Genomic DNA, 16,196 nt, shown 5'->3' on the forward strand with positions numbered 1-16,196 from the left:
AATTATTTGATAATTTAAGTTATGAATGTTGCATAAAAATTCATTAAATTGGCAATTTAAAGTAGCTAGATTAGTATAGAAACAGAGCCAATTATAAAAACCTGAAATATTAGAATTCGTTACAATTTTTGGGACACCTTGTATATATTTTACGGTTAAATTTTCCTCTCCATTCGATTTTCTCTATTCCAGTTCCACTCGAAGGTCTTTTAGGCATTCTATTTGATTCGGAGTCTTATCGTCGATAATGGAAACGTTTTTTAAACGGTCTACCTTGAAAATGGTCTATAGTAGAAGGTTCTAAAACTAATTTTAAGCAAGATATCATAGTTTAATACTTTTAGCGATGTTTGCCAAGTTTTACGGCTATTTTTTAAGTTTCTCATTATACCTTTTTTTAAATAGACTAAAATAGTCTATTGTAAAATTTTCTAGGAGTAAGATTAACTAAGATATGGTTCGTCAAATTGTGATGCTTGCAACGATTTGTATATACCTTCGCAGTCATCAGAGCTACTGAACCTCTAAAAATCATACGCACAAGCTGAATTTTGCTAAGAATGTCAATTTTGAGACCACAAAACGATTAAAAAAAATTGTTTGAAAAAAAAAATAGGCAAAAAGGGCCAAAAATTATGTGAGTTGCAAACTTTGAAAAATCGTATCTCGAATACTGTGAATCCTAAAGACTTCTACCAGATATCATGTTGACGAGGGAGGATAAGTTTTTTTTCTCTAAGGCAATGCCTATACCTATACCCTCGTCCGTCGGCAAATTCAAACAAATACCACCGTTAGTCCAGACAAATTAAGATATTTTTTACTACCAAAAATGAGATGTTTTAACCAAATAATGCTTTAAATATAATGTGCCGAATGATTTTGAATTCGGTTCCGCTAATAAACTTGCTTTTTTGTCCTTAAAAGTAAAAAAAAAGTTTAATTTTTCTTGCTTAATATTTATCGGCTAATAAGTTAAACTATACTAATAGGTAAGTACATATTTACTTTAAGTTCTAAAATGACTAATTTACAATGAGTAATGCGAATGTTACCGGCAAGTACTTAACTTTAAAGGGACTGGACTTACAAGTTTTTCGTTTAGGTGTCATCTTTGCAACCAGGTTGTTTATAGATGTGCATTGCTTTAATTTTGAGCTGTGTTGAAATTTCACTGTTTTGAGGTGGTCGTTATAATTGTAATATTTTTTGTTGTTTGTTTTTGAAACTGTCTATCTGTGTACAAAGAAAATGTTTAGACCATGGAAAAAATCAAAGAAGAAAAGTTTTTCGTCCATAGGAGCAAGGGAACCCAAGTAGTAGTAGAGAAAGTGTAATAGTCAACAATCATTTAAGTGATTTAAAAAAAAAACAACGACACTGAGTTTGCAACTGTAGAACAGTTTATGACTGCCAAACAAAACGATTGTTTTGAATGAACAATCCTAAAAAAATTGTATGAACGTTTACAAAAATCTGCAAAATGATCTTGAAAATAGTTGTAAAGTCAGTTTTATAAGAAAAGCGACCTTTCTAGATATGGAATTATGGAATATTCCGGGAATAAAATGCAGAAAATAATGGATATATTGGTAGAACAAATAGAAGAACTAAAAATGGAAATAAATGAGAAAAAAGGTAAGAGAATAATAATTAGCAACAAAGAAGATAAGGGAGATAATGAAATAAAGATAAAATGTAAAAACTCAGAATTGGAAATAATTAGAACTTGCGAATACCTGGGAAGTATAAATAGTTACAACTTACGAATACCTGGGAAATAACAAATAAAGCAACGAAATCAAATAAGTTATACTATGCGTTAGCTTCAATGCTGGGAAAAAGAGAACTTAACGAGAGACATGAATAATATAATAATATATAACACAATAGTGATACCGACAGTACTCTATGTAAACGAAAACTGGACAATTCTGGAAAAACATAAGAGCAGGATAATTGCAATGGAAATGAGACACTTAACAAGGATAGTTGGAAAGACAAAACGGGATAGATTAAGCAACGAGGCTATTAGGAATATGGCCAACCAAGAGCCAATAATGAATAAAATAGCAAAGAGATAAATGAACTGGTATGGGCATCTAATGAGGATGCAACCCAACAGAATTACAAAAAAGCTTAAACTTGGTATATCTGAATCAGGAATAAACGGATTTTTTAAATCTTCAAGAATATACAGAGTGTCACATTTCAATTAAATAAGTTGACGGTATTTCCGGTAAAATCGGAAGTAGAGTAGTAACAAAAAATATGGCATTACTTGTCCCATGTATCATTGTACTTGCATGCCAAGTTTCATGAATATCGTCTTTTTCATTTTAAAAATATTTACTTGGTTCCATTCTTTATCCCAACCATAGCTTCATAATCGACTATAGTAACATTACAGTAGGTAAATACCTACACCTAATAAATACCCCGAATCATTATTGCCAAGTCCATTACCCAAAAAATCTGATTATAATCCAAAAATTCACTAGAAATACTACATATTTTTTATTACATTTTATTATACTAAATCATTCATATTCTTAAATTGTCTTATAAATCAAATCAATACTGATTGTTACAAGAAGCACGTTACACGTCTTTGTTATAATTCAATTTTCATAGATTGTTTTCTCTCTTCACAACATTGAATTATACGAGCCTCATTTTAACGGAGCTCAATTGGAAGACAGCGATAACCGGGAGTAAAATTACTAAATGAGCGGTATGTAGAAGATAAAGGAATGCTCTGAGTGGTTTGAATGCATCAATTTAATATAATTCGAATTCCTTGAACTAATTTTAGTTTCATTATCTCTGTTTAAAGGTCGTTCATATTTTACTGGAGACGTTCTATGATGTAGACATCGCGATGCTTAAGCTTACTGGATGGTTCGATATCTTTTGGAAATAAATTGACATTGTGTTTTATTATGTATAAAATATAATAATAACTCTTATAATATTATCGTTTCAGAGAATTTTGAGAATTTTGCAGGGAGCATCCAGAAATATAATACCGAATAATTATAAGCGTTATAAAAAACAATCTTATTCCAAAGACTAGTTGCGATACCATCATAACCGAAGTCGAACGGGAGATACACAAAAAGGGCAGTTGTATATAAAGTCCTCAATGAAATACATCAATAGATTTTTGAGGTGGCCACACAAGAAATTCAACCTCATAATTCTCATCATCATCATCATCATTTGGCTCTACAACTCTATGTGGGTCTTGGCCGCGGTTACTATTTTGCTCCATTGTTGTCGGTTCTGAGCAGCTATTTCAAATTGCTGTATTCCCATTTTGCGTAGATCACTGGCTACTGCGTTCTTCCATCTCTTTCTTGGGCAGCCAACTGACCTTCTGCCATCGGGCCTTCCCCGAATGTGGCGTTCAGGAGTCTTTCGTCACTCGATCTTAGTACGTGGCCCGCCCATCTTATTCGGTTTGCTTAAATGTAGCGTACTCTGTTTTCATCTCCATATACTATCTGAAGTTCATCATTGTGTCTTCTTATCCATTCTCCTGTTGTCTTTTCTCTGCAAGGTAAGGCCCATAGATAGTCCGCAGTATCTTTCTTTCCAGTACTAGTAATTTTGTCGTTTCCCGCTGGTTCAGAGTCCATGACTTGCTTCCATACGTTATTGTGGGACGAATTATTGTCTTGTACACTCTTATTTTTGCTGGTATTGAGAGTATTTTTGATTTAAGTACCGTTAGTATTAAGTAATATGCCCTGTTTCCTGCAATGATCCTGGCTGCCACGTCCTTTTCATATTTATTTTCAGATGTTATGATCGCTCCCAGGTACTTGAATTCTTTGACGACTTCAAAGTTGTATTCATTAATTGTTACGTTTTGTCTAACCCTTGGTTTTGGCTTCTTCGTAACCTCCATGTACTTGTTCTTGTCCTCCTTGACCTTTAGACCAACTTCCTTGGCTCCTTTTTCGAATAGGGTGAAAACTTCTTTTGCATCTCTGTTGGATTGTGCAATTGTGTCCACGTCAGCCGTAAACGCCAATAGTATTTTTGATCCTTGGGCGGCAAATCCGTTTGTCGTTGTATTGATTAACGATATTCCTCTATAGTTCCGACATATTTGTTTGTCTCCCTTCTTGTGGATAGGTACTATATGGCTTTCATGCAAGTGTTTCGGTATTTCTTCTCTTTCCCCCAGACTTCTCTTATAAGATGATATCTCAAGGTGGAGCTTTTCTCCCCCTTTTTTAGTAGTTCCGCCTGTATGCCGTTTGGGCCTGGGGCTTTATGGTTTTTTAGGTACGAAATTGCGGACTTTACTTCAGCTAGTGTGGGCCCTGGTATTTCAGGTTCGGCTAACTGTCTTTGTTGCCCTGTCGTTGTCGGTTTTTCTGTATTTAGGAATTGCTCAAAGTACATAATACACAGCAGGTCAACAATGAGTTCCAACGATAGCCTGGTAAGCTAACAAGGGTTCAACTAAACAAACCCAGTGAGCAGACCACCTCTACCAAGAATAAACTCATAAAAAACTAGGTGCGCTGTTAGAAATTGTACATTGAAATATTTTCATATGCTGATTTAATGTGCAGCTATAGCAATTCCTAATGTTATGGGCATTAAGGTCAGAACTCGACGAGGTACTAAATGTGGTAATAATGGAAGTACTGATAATAGAATTGCACCCTTGGAAAAAGCGACTGCTGGTGAAGATTGAATTATTGCTTAGAGATACTGGACAAATTACGGAATACATTCGAGGAGTGCACAGAAGAACAGTAATCAAAAGAGCTGACGAAATAATTCCAAACACTGCAGCATAACATTTTTCCTTTAAAAATATTAAATATATTAAAATTTATTTGATACACTCCTGGCTAAAGCTATTTGCTTCTCAAGGTTTTTGCCGAATCAGCTGAAAACAGAATTAGCAAACGTAGTTGTCGAATTTGACCTCGAATAATTACGTTATATTTTAAAAAAGTTCCTACAAAATTTTGAACACCGGTATTTTAGGGTTTAATTTCGTCTCCAAGGAGTCGCGGAAGAGGGCCTTTGGCCACGATGTTAAACCTGGTACGACCATGTACGAAGATTCACGAGGAGAGCAATGGAGGTGCTAGGCAAGTGAACACCGTTTTCGTAAGAGATCTTGAAAAACCGGCAAAGTTTCCCTTGATTCCATGTGTGTGGTGAGAAGGCAATTTGAGATTAAGATGCAGTGTGGTAATGTTCTTAATGTGAATTACATCACCGTTTGGAGTAAGCTCTATCCTATGTTAAGGGACTTGCTAACAGCGTCCTGAGGACTAAGTAAGCTGACAAGCTTACTGTAGTTTTAAGGGGAACATAAGTAGCCAAGTGTTAAGGATCTCATATTGTTATCATCCAGAATAAGCTGAAGCCCAGTATCGGTATTTGATTTCTTCCAGGATTTGTCCAGCTTCAATTATTTTGTTGTCTCCAATTGTTTGAAGTTTGTGGGACAATGTTTTTTTGTTTAAATCTAAGGTAATAAACTTCTTTTACAATTTAAAAAGAAATAACTAGCTATTGAAGCGAGTAGTCTTACATTTTTCTAAATAAATGTTTATCGTTAATACGCTAAGATTTGCTCTCGTAACAATTTAAAAATATATAAATAAATATAAGTTTTATGTACTAACTAATTGTCATATTTTAGTTGCTTTTAAATAAAATTAATCTTTGATAATTAATTATTAATTCAGAAAAATATGGTAGTTTCATTTCGACATATGACAGTTAGTACATCGTTTCTGTCATTTGGTACATAAACATAGTTTTAAAGTTTGTTTTGTTGATAGATTTAGATTTTTTTATAATAACTATTTATATAATAAACATCAAATTTTTTTCTCTTTAAACTAAGAGTTAAGAACAATATATTTTTTTAAATATTCACCCTTAAAATTTTTTTAGGAAGAAAAACCTAAACTTTTCTTTTTAAGCAACAAGAGGATTTTTTAAACGGCGTCTTAATTTTAAATAGTTTAGAAATCTTCTTGTATAGTATTTGCCCAGGACATCTCTGTAAGTATTTCTTGATTTCTTTTTCGTAGTTAGCTCTCCCAGTCCCCCCAAAAAAGTAATCCTTATCCACGACCTTGCTCTCCAACCAAAATGCAAGTAGCGGTTCACAAACGTTTCAATTTTTGCCTACCCTATCTCCAAGCCCAATATTTATTCAGTCTCCATTTTTAGCCCCATATAAGCAAATACTCTAAGACACTCACAACATGAACCAGAAAACAATGCTCTCCGTTTATTCAGGCCGCTTACCGACATACTAAGTTAGTAACAGCCGGAAATGTGACAATACATTTTTTAAGCATGCAGAGAAGGCTTTATATAAGAAACTAAATTCTACTGTCGAAAATTAATCGTACCCAAGCAAAGCAGATATTCATGAGTTTTGAAGAAATCACCTTTCAACACCAGCTACTCTTCTGGTTAAAGAAGTTTTGGAATATTCCTGGGTGTTTATTTCGGCTTATCTATTTCGGCTATTTCGGAGCATTCGACTTTGCCGCGTTTACTATTGTCTTCCATGTTTATAGGTCCTATACCACTATTTTTCATTGTCTCACTCCCATTTTCTCCAGATCCTCTTTGACTGCATCATTCCACCTTTTTCTAGGCCGTCCCACAGATCTCCCATTTGGTCTTTCCCAAAACACATTGTTTATAAAGCGATTGTCGTTGCCTTATCACATATCCTACCTATCTTAGTCTATTGGCCTTTATACATCTCTATTTAGTATTGAATGAGTTCCATAAATTTAGAGTTAAAAGTCGAACGAAACTGGTTTAAAAATCACTGCTACTTCTCATAGTATCAACTCGGTAGTATAAATTTGTGGATGCTACAGAAGGGACGCACACCAAGCCAATCTCTATTTGCATCATAATACAACTTTAAATAGATGTTACAAAAGGCCATACAATAATTTTAAACTCAAATATTATTTTGGTGAGAGAATTCAAAACACAAACAAGTAACCCCTGTAGATATTTTTAGATCCACAAAAAGATCCTCAAAAGAGTTAAAACAAGTGGTATTTTCATTTTGTTATACAAGATTAATCTCCATAAATTCGATCAGGGTCGAGAGTTAAGAGCTTTCTCACAGTATTCATTCAACGTTGTTGAAATTTTAAAATTTAGTCCCGTTCTTCGGATTGACAGTTTGTTTATCTGCTTTAAAATTTGCAAAAAACGAAACTCTAAGACAGACCTTATGCAAAGTAAGGATTTCTTATACAAAATATTGATTATTATAATTTTGGTAGGTTCTCCAAATCTTATATAAATCAAGTAAAAAAGACGAAGATTCCCCATGTCTCTATTAACATCTTTATCAACGTCTGCTATGCCTTGCAATTTTTAGAAGGCTCAGATTAAGGCAGAAATCTGAATTGTGTTTCGAAACTATTTTACGGATTTAATATCAGATGTCGCTATTGCGTCCGTTTCGAAGCCATTTTATTGTTGCTTCTTAAAGACAGGAAAGATTTATTTTTCACGTTAAGAACGCCTATGAATAGCTGTTCTTATGAGCTTTATTAAAGCGAAATACGTATAAACGGATATATAGACGCTTTGTACGTGAAATCAAATCTTACTGTCTTTTTCATTTTATTCGAATCTACTCTGTATGAGTACAAGAAACCAATTCGCTAAAGATTTCTGCTTAGTTGAGGAGACATGTCGTGGAATGCAAATTTTAGATTCCCCATGTCTCTATTAATCTTTATCAACGTCTGCTATGCCTTGCAATTTTTAGAAGGCTCAGATTAAGGCAGAAATCTGAATTGTGTTTCGAAACTATTTTACGGATTTAATATCAGATGTCGCTATTGCGTCCGTTTCGAAGTCATTTTATTGTTGCTTCTTAAAGACAGGAAAGATTTATTTTTCACGTTGAGAACGCCTATGAATTAGAGGTGTGCTTATTAGTTCTTTTAGACGAACTAGTTCAAGAGAACTATTTCACAAAAATGAACTAGTTCAGTGAACTAGTTCGCGAAAGAACTATTTGTAGGACCGAAATCGAAATCCAACCCTAACATGACTGGTTGCCATGTCTCGTCTTATCATCACACAAGCTCGGCGCCGGCCGCGCGTTTTCTTCGGTTTTCAGTCAGTCTTTCACTCTTTCACTACCGTACAAGTAGTTCGGGTTCGGAACCATTTCTTTCGATGGTATGTTTAGGTTTAAATGTTTTAAATTTATTTCTCAAATGTTTTGCAAATAACATTTTTTTTATTTGCAAAAAATTATTAAGATTTGTTTTTTTTATTAACAGTTTTAAATATAAATATGGTTCACGTATGATTTATTTTTATATTTACGTATATTTAAACTCATAGTTATCTATATTAGGTTATTTCTAAAAGAACCTTACAAAAAAAAATCAGTGAATTTTCTAGGAACATTAAATAACACATTTTCATTCTCACTTTTACATAAAACCATATTTTATGTAGATGCATCAATCATTTTAACCACAACTTAAAATTGTTGCCAATGCATGGGCATAAGATCCGAACCATTATGATATTAAGATAAGACTGTTTATGTTATTGTCACGTTCATAAGAATTATGATCTGTTATCTGCGGCTAATCGGCCCTTCTTTTTTTAAACTAGTCAGTCCATCCCATTCACAAAATAATAAAGATATGATCTCATTCATTCATTATTTTCTTCTTTCAAAGTTGAGACACAATTTATAACGCAAATCGTTCGCAGTGAACTAGTTCTATGAAAATTAATGAACTAGTTCAATTAGTTCAGTTGAAATAATCGTTCATTTGAACTATTTCGATGGTGAACTACACATCTCTAATGAATAGCTGTTCTGATGAGCTTTATTAAAGCGAAATACGTATAAACAGATACATAGACGCTTTGTACCTGAAATCAAATCTTGACTGTATTTTTCATTTTAAAAAAGACGAACTTTATCGAAGCATTATTAACTATTTTTTAGTTATCATTTATTAGAATTTCCTGTCTGGCTATTGCTTAGAAATCTGTCCAAGAACCACGAAACCTTGCAGTAGAAGCATCTTTGATATTCGGTCGTGGGCGCTAATTTTGTGAGTAGAGCACGATGGAGTGGAAGTTAAGGACGGCTTTATTGTGTGTGGAAACCATACTTTATAAGCCTTATACTTACTACCATACGTGGCTCTACAAGGATTATCCATACCTTAGCTTCTTGTGAAACAACAATAGACAAAAAAAAAACAAACGAAGCAGCCTCAGTTATCGAAAAACTATAACACCGGATTTCGTTAAAAACCATAGTTCCGAAAAAGTAGAGGAACTGTCTTGCTCGACAGCAAGACAGACTTAGTAGCTAAGAATCAAGTGTCGTAATTGATTTTGATCATTGCATCCCAAACTTCCCTCACCATAACTTTTATGTTGCCAAGAGAAACATGTGATACTTGTTGGCTCCTGAGTTGACAAGCAATAATATCAAACAAGTTCTCTATGGAATTTAGATAAGGGCTACAGGGTGGCCATTTCACAGTTTGTATACCAGTCTCGTGTAAATATTCATCGGACACACGTGCAGCTGTTGTGGTCGTGCATTATCATGCATTAATACAAAATTACTTCCTATGTAAGGAGCAAACGGAATTAAATGGTTCTATACCTTTCACTTACCAAGGAACCTCTTCGTAAAGCAACAAAATTTGTTCGCGCTGTAAGAGATTTTTCTTCCCAGAGCATTATAGATCCTCCACTGAATAAAGTCATAGGTCGTATGTTGCACTGTGTGTAGGCCGTCAAATAATTATTTATTACACGTCCCTCTGCGCTATATAACCAATACCTCGATTCTTTTGTGAAAAATATGTGCTCCTAGTTATCAACCTTCCAGTCAAGGTTGTCTCTTCCAAATTTCAATCTATTTCTACGATGATTTACGTTTAAACCTGGTGCTCTGGCTGGTATCCAACTTGCAAACCTTGTTCGGCGAGACGCTTTTTTATAATGTTACTACTAATTGAAATATAATACGATAACTTATCAATAGGAACAAGAGTATTAAAATTCAATAAAATCACGTTATCTTTGAACGTACTTTTTTTGATAATAAAGATATTGAGATGACCTTTTAACAAAAAATTTGAGAAAAAATAAGCAATAATAATAATACGTAAAGTTTTTTTCTACTAAATTCCACAGGGTGTGGCAAAATAAGGTGAACAAACACAACTTTATTGTCACACTGCGTATATTGGTAAAACTGGACTCCGAAATCCAGTCAATGGTTCGAAGAAAAATAGCTTTAAACTTATGGCACATTTAATGTGGGTCGTTAATTTTGGAAGGTAGTATATATTAGAAAACATGGGCATACAATGCAGAATAATGACCATTAGAAGGATTGAAATTTCATAAAAAATAATTAAAGCAAAAGTAGCAAAAGACAGAGAAAATGTAGAAATATCATATTTTATTATTGCAGTAAAAATTATAAAATTAAAACAAAAACAAAAATTATACAACCAATGCGATTAATTATTTTGACTCAGAATTTTTCTTTAAATTAAATATATCACCATTTTTCATAATGATTTTGCTTTCAAGTAATTGTTAAATAAATCTTTAAGTAGTTAAACCACCATTTTATGAGCAATGTCAGCTAAGCAAATCCTAAACGCTAAGAGCTTCCTGCCGTAATTCATTTCCCAAATTTATTATTTGGTAGTGAAAACTGGCCTAACTCCAAAATCAACATTGCGAATGAAGGAAATGGCTGTTTGCCACTAGAATATAATTTATTACCATAATTGAATTGCAAGTTTGGAACAACGTTGATATAAGTTCCTACAGGTTAGCTGAAACTAACCTTATCTCGATTTTGAAGCGATCATACTCATGATGGTGTAATTTAGTTTAGATTTAATTTAATCTTTCACCATATTGATGCCCTCGGTGGTTTATTATTAGTTATTACAAATTGTAGATAATTTTAAAAGAGGAATATCTAAAGTAATTAGAATTTGATATTGACATTATCACAATCATTGTTGTTCAAATAAATCTATTCGAACAAAACTATGTAAAAATATTTTTCATTTAGTAATAAAAATATAAGTCCACTTTTGACAATATGTAATTCGCCACTGTGTAAATATAAAAATGACAACAGTATTTAGTGTTTCGTATTTAAAAGGCATATTAAGTTTCAAGAAAGACTTTCCGAACCCTAGGTACCCGCGTACAAAAGACTGAGCGAATTAAGACGGGACAACATCTCTGTTATTAGAATCCCTAAAAAATCCGTCAAGAATTTACTTCACACACACTTACAGCGTACTCTTCAAATCGTCAAAGATTTGTCCAGCTTCTGGTATAAGAGACATCTTTTTTGTGTAAACCAGTAAGTTTGTATAAGTTTCCGCATAGTGTTCTTGGTACCCTTAGACACCTAGGGTTGCCACATCTCCACATCTCTACGTTCAGGATCTGCGTGGTAGTGAATTGGGTGGGAAATAGTGTACACATACATATGAAATATGAAAGACTTTTGTTATCTAGTAAGTAATATTGTAGCTCTAGGATTTTGTTTATGCTTAATTTGTTTCTGTTTTATGTTCTAGTTTTTTTGATGTTATTTGTATTTCCCTCTTTAATAAATCTTAGTACCTTTGGTTCTAAATTACAGGTAAGAGTTGTGCTTCCAGCAACCTATGTTATACTCTCTCTTATTTAGTATATTTATCATGTTTGTCCTATTGTGTAGATACTAATTTTATCTACATAAATGGTCCTTAGAGCCGGATATTAAGGTTCGTCTATCGTTCGTACGATCATTATGGTGCAAATTCCCATAACATTTTATACTTTCCACTTTTTATTTTTTCACTTTTAGTCACTTTCGGACTTTTACGAAAAATTGGCATCGTCGCATGCATAGCAGATTTTTCAAATCGACCTCAACTCTTTCTACCTCGTCTATCTCTTTGTTTAATGCCGACACAAGAGTTTCATTGTTATTGATAAGACTTTTTATCACGTACCCAACTTATTATCTGTTTTTAAACATTAACATTGTATATCCCTCCTCCTTATTCCTTGAGCCCTTCTCAGGACGTGCTGACACTCTTAATAGTTTTAGCTTACTGTGTCCACTGGCTGCGATCCTGTGCCATATGGACGGCTTCAAGGGATTCTTCCACCAGTCTTCATTTGGTCTACCCATCGTATTGAAGATCTTCCTCTTGGTCTTCGGCCTTCTACCTTTTGATCTACTACCAATAGCTCCGTGGTTCCCGTTCTTCCAGCTATGCGACCGAAATAATTTAGGTATGCTCGGATTACTTTTTTTAAAAACCTGTCTTTTATGTGAAGCTCTTCCAGAGTTGACAGGTTAGTTCTATGTTCTGTCCAGAAAACGCGTTAATTCTTCTATAGACCCACATTTGGATGGCTTCGATCTAACTCCATCGATTTTTTTTGAGAGTCCATGTATCAGCTGCGTATGTAGCAATAGGAAAAATTAGTTCAGTGACCAACCTGAGCTTAGTATTCCCTGTTATTGTTTGGTCCGTATTTTAATTATTTAAGCTGTTGCGGTTCGGGCCATTGCTAATCTACGCTTGATTTCTGAGGAGCAATCGCTATTGTTGGTTATCAAGGAGCTCAAGTATACGAATCTGTTTACTACTTCGAAATTCGTCACTTGGTGTATGTAGATTATTATTTACTCAGTCTACGATCATTATTTTTATTTTTCCGATGTTAACCTGAAGTCCGTATTCTTCGCTTATTCGGCTTAGCCGTTCGGTGATGGTTTCATCTTCATTCGCTGCTAGTATAAGTGTGTCATCTACGTATCACAGGTTACTGATTTTTTACCTCCTATAGTGATTTCTCCATCCTATTTGTCTAGTACTTTTCTCATTATATATTCAGAATATATGTTATATAATAATCTAAATATATCCCGTCTATTTTAACACACTGTTTGTTGCCTTAACTGCAACCAAATAATCGGGTTCTTACACCCGTATCATAAACAGATTTTTTTGAAATACCCACTTCAAAAATACTTTTCTTTTCCATTCTTTAAAATTATTATAGCCAGAATAATTTCCAATATCCGATAGTAGATAAGCTACAAACGTGCTCAGATATGTCGCTGAACGGTTCCTATTTAGAGACCTAAAACAAATAAAGGTACTGGATATGATGGAGGAAAAATACATAACAAAATTCGCGAAGTTTAGATCACCCAAACCGGATTATTCGAGCGATAGTAGATGATCTGGACCATTAAAGCGGAGTGGGGTGATTCGGGTTTACATGAGTTAATTCTCCTTGCTCCAATGAATTGTATCACCTGAATGCCATACTTAAGAGGTGTGCAAGTCTCTCAAGCTGAGTTAAACTATTGATTGTATAATTATGACACTCATTAGACACCAAGATTCGTAAGCTACAGGAAGATAAAGAGGTAGTTTTCAGTCTGAAGTTTTCATTTTGTATTAATTATTGTGAAAAACTTCTATATAGAATGTTTGTTCTCCCGATTATGGTTTGTGAGTTTGTGTAAAATGACTTCATACATTTTATCATTTATCATATACTGTATACGCCACCTGGTACCAATGGCGCTATTGGTGCCAATGTTGTGCTTAAATTGACAGACTCCAAACTATTTCACAACGTGCACAACTATTTCTGAATGGAAGGTGTGAACAGATTTAAAAGGTGAGAACTTTTTACCTCAATTTTATTTTTGAGAGATGTCTACAACTCTTCTGAATTCATAGGTTTTAATGACCTCTAAAAGTTGACCATAAAGGTTTTATATCAAATGTGTAAAACACTTATTTTTATGTTTAAACTAATTTATGTCGTAATAATAGTTTTTTAAAAATAAAGATTAAAAAAATAGTTGACCACTTTATTTTTAGAGTTTTGTTAAAATTATTTATTTTCAGCAAGTTTTGGTTCAAGCTTTATCTAAGACAGTATGACTTAAGCTGATAAAAAAAACTATAATTCATTTATTCGTTTTGACTTTTATTTTTGATATAATTGATTTTATATTTTCCGTTGTATGTGGCGTTGTTTTATTTAAATTTATAATCCCAAAAATGGTTTATCCACGGAAATGTATGCAAAGAATTGATGTAAAAAGCCGGAAACCATTCAATAGCTTTAATTGTTTTCCAACAAGTCCTCCTCTAGACTAACAAACCAACAAAACCAAAAACAATTTTTCGCATAAATGTACAATTCATATTCAAATGCAATCCAAAAGATTTTGATGGAGTTTCGAGCGTAAACATAAATAAATCTAATTTGTTCCAAGTTGAGAGTCACGAATGGAAAATTATTAAGCATCTCATTAGCCTCGCTTTCAAAAGCAAAATTTGGGGTCTAGGAAAATGTGCAGAGCAGGGTTAGGAAATAAAATGGATGTACTTACCAGTAGATGACGAATAGTTCTGAATCTGAAAAAAAAAAAAGTTTATATTAAATGACAGTAGTAACTGTAGGTGTGATAAGTAACCTCACTTTCTGGTTACAGCGCCGCGATCTCAAAAAAATAGTTCTAGAAAACCTAATATTTTTTAACTATCCAATCGTAACCTGGAAAAGTTTATGTTTTAATTGAAAATATCATATATTTGAGTAAAAACGAACCAACGTTATATGTGAAACGCCTTAAATAACTTATGAATTACTATTCAAAAATTATTAGTATTAAACACGTCAACACCTAATTTATAAACCGAAAAAATACAATAAAAAATAAAACTAGGCCGTTTGATCTGTGATCTGTGTTCAAGGCATAGAGATACTTTACACTTGCTCCAGGAGAATCTAGTTTTTCGATTTTTTTTCCAGTCGCACATTACACAACAACCTGTAGCTCCTGATTTCTCTGGTCCAGGTTGTAAATTGGGCTCTGAGGCACCAATCACTTCTCTCAAAGTGAATATCAGCTGACCTGAGCAGATGTGCATGTGTCAGTTGGTTGACAAGTGTATATAGGAAAGTTCTCTGAGGTACGAGATTATCTTCTTCAGAGTTGAAATTATAAATAACATAGCTATTAATTTCTAATACATTTATTAGAGTAAAAAAAGGTACAATTTACCACCTTCTTGTATTTATCGTATTATATTCCCCTGCCATCTGATCAACCATATCGACCTCTATTTTGGATTTGCTGTAGTCTTGTATGATATTGGTTTTCCAGTTTCTTTATCAACGTCATAGTTGTCATGGAAGGAATTAATGAAAAGGACATTTTTCCTATTTTTTGGGAACATGAGAAGTTAGAGTGTAGTTTATTTGTAAGAAAAACATGTTTTAATGAACCGGCCTTATGCCTTTTACTAACTGTGGAGATATTTCTTATATATTGTTGCTTATAGTTCGTACCATAGTTAGCTCATATTCATTAACCCCTTAACAAACCATCTATTTTTCCAAAAACGGCCCCAAAAAACCCCATTTTTTTGCTTTATTTTTTATTTTTTTTAACTGTTGAAGATATGAATAATAACTATCCCGAGATATCTCGTTGACGGGTTTTTGATTGGATAAATAACACCTACGAGCAAAAGGTTTTGTTGTTTACCTTGCCTAGACCATTGTTCCTTTTTATCTAAAAGAAATTCCCAGCAAACTAGACAACAAAAGTTTTTATGCACGCTGTGGACGATGATCAAAAAGTATTTATTCCGAAGAGTTTACAGTTACATTTTAGCGTAAAGAACAAGACATGCATGTATGTATTTATATTTTTATAATAATGAACAAAAACAAGATAAACTAAAAGTTAGTTAACGTAACATACGTCTTGAAGCAGAGCGTCATACAAAGTCCCACATCGCAATCAGGACAGTAGTACCTTGATCCGCGCCTCAACTCCTTTCCGGGTACATCCTTCGCCTTACTGCACACAACACACACTCTAGTTGAATGAGCTTTTTTCCCTGTGACAGAAACAACTTCTGAGAAATGTCGACTGGTTAGCTGATCAGTCTAAGTGGCTTTGGAAGCGTTGACCTCTTGGCACACCTTTATCTTTGTAGCAAACCTCAATCAGTTGTGTTATTAACCCCAATCGAAATGCTATATGCGTTCCTAGCCCTTCGCTTTTATTGTACAGCACAGAAGCATTCAGCTCAGCC

At 33.7% G+C, this 16,196-nt stretch overlaps 1 protein-coding gene across 3 annotated transcripts in view; it reads right to left on the bottom strand.

Moving 5' to 3' along the window:
* Window positions 1–16,196, bottom strand: part of LOC140434935 (uncharacterized) — an 810,654-nt gene that overhangs the window by 473,603 nt on the left and 320,855 nt on the right. For all 3 annotated transcript variants that reach the window (XM_072523577.1, XM_072523574.1, XM_072523576.1), the window contains one exon: window positions 14,480–14,504. The gene's annotated coding sequence lies outside the window, so the exon portion shown is untranslated. The remainder of the gene's footprint in view (window positions 1–14,479; window positions 14,505–16,196) is intronic.

This window comes from Diabrotica undecimpunctata, chromosome 2 (genome assembly GCF_040954645.1).
Source record: "Diabrotica undecimpunctata isolate CICGRU chromosome 2, icDiaUnde3, whole genome shotgun sequence".
NCBI classification, from domain to species: domain Eukaryota; kingdom Metazoa; phylum Arthropoda; class Insecta; order Coleoptera; family Chrysomelidae; genus Diabrotica; species Diabrotica undecimpunctata.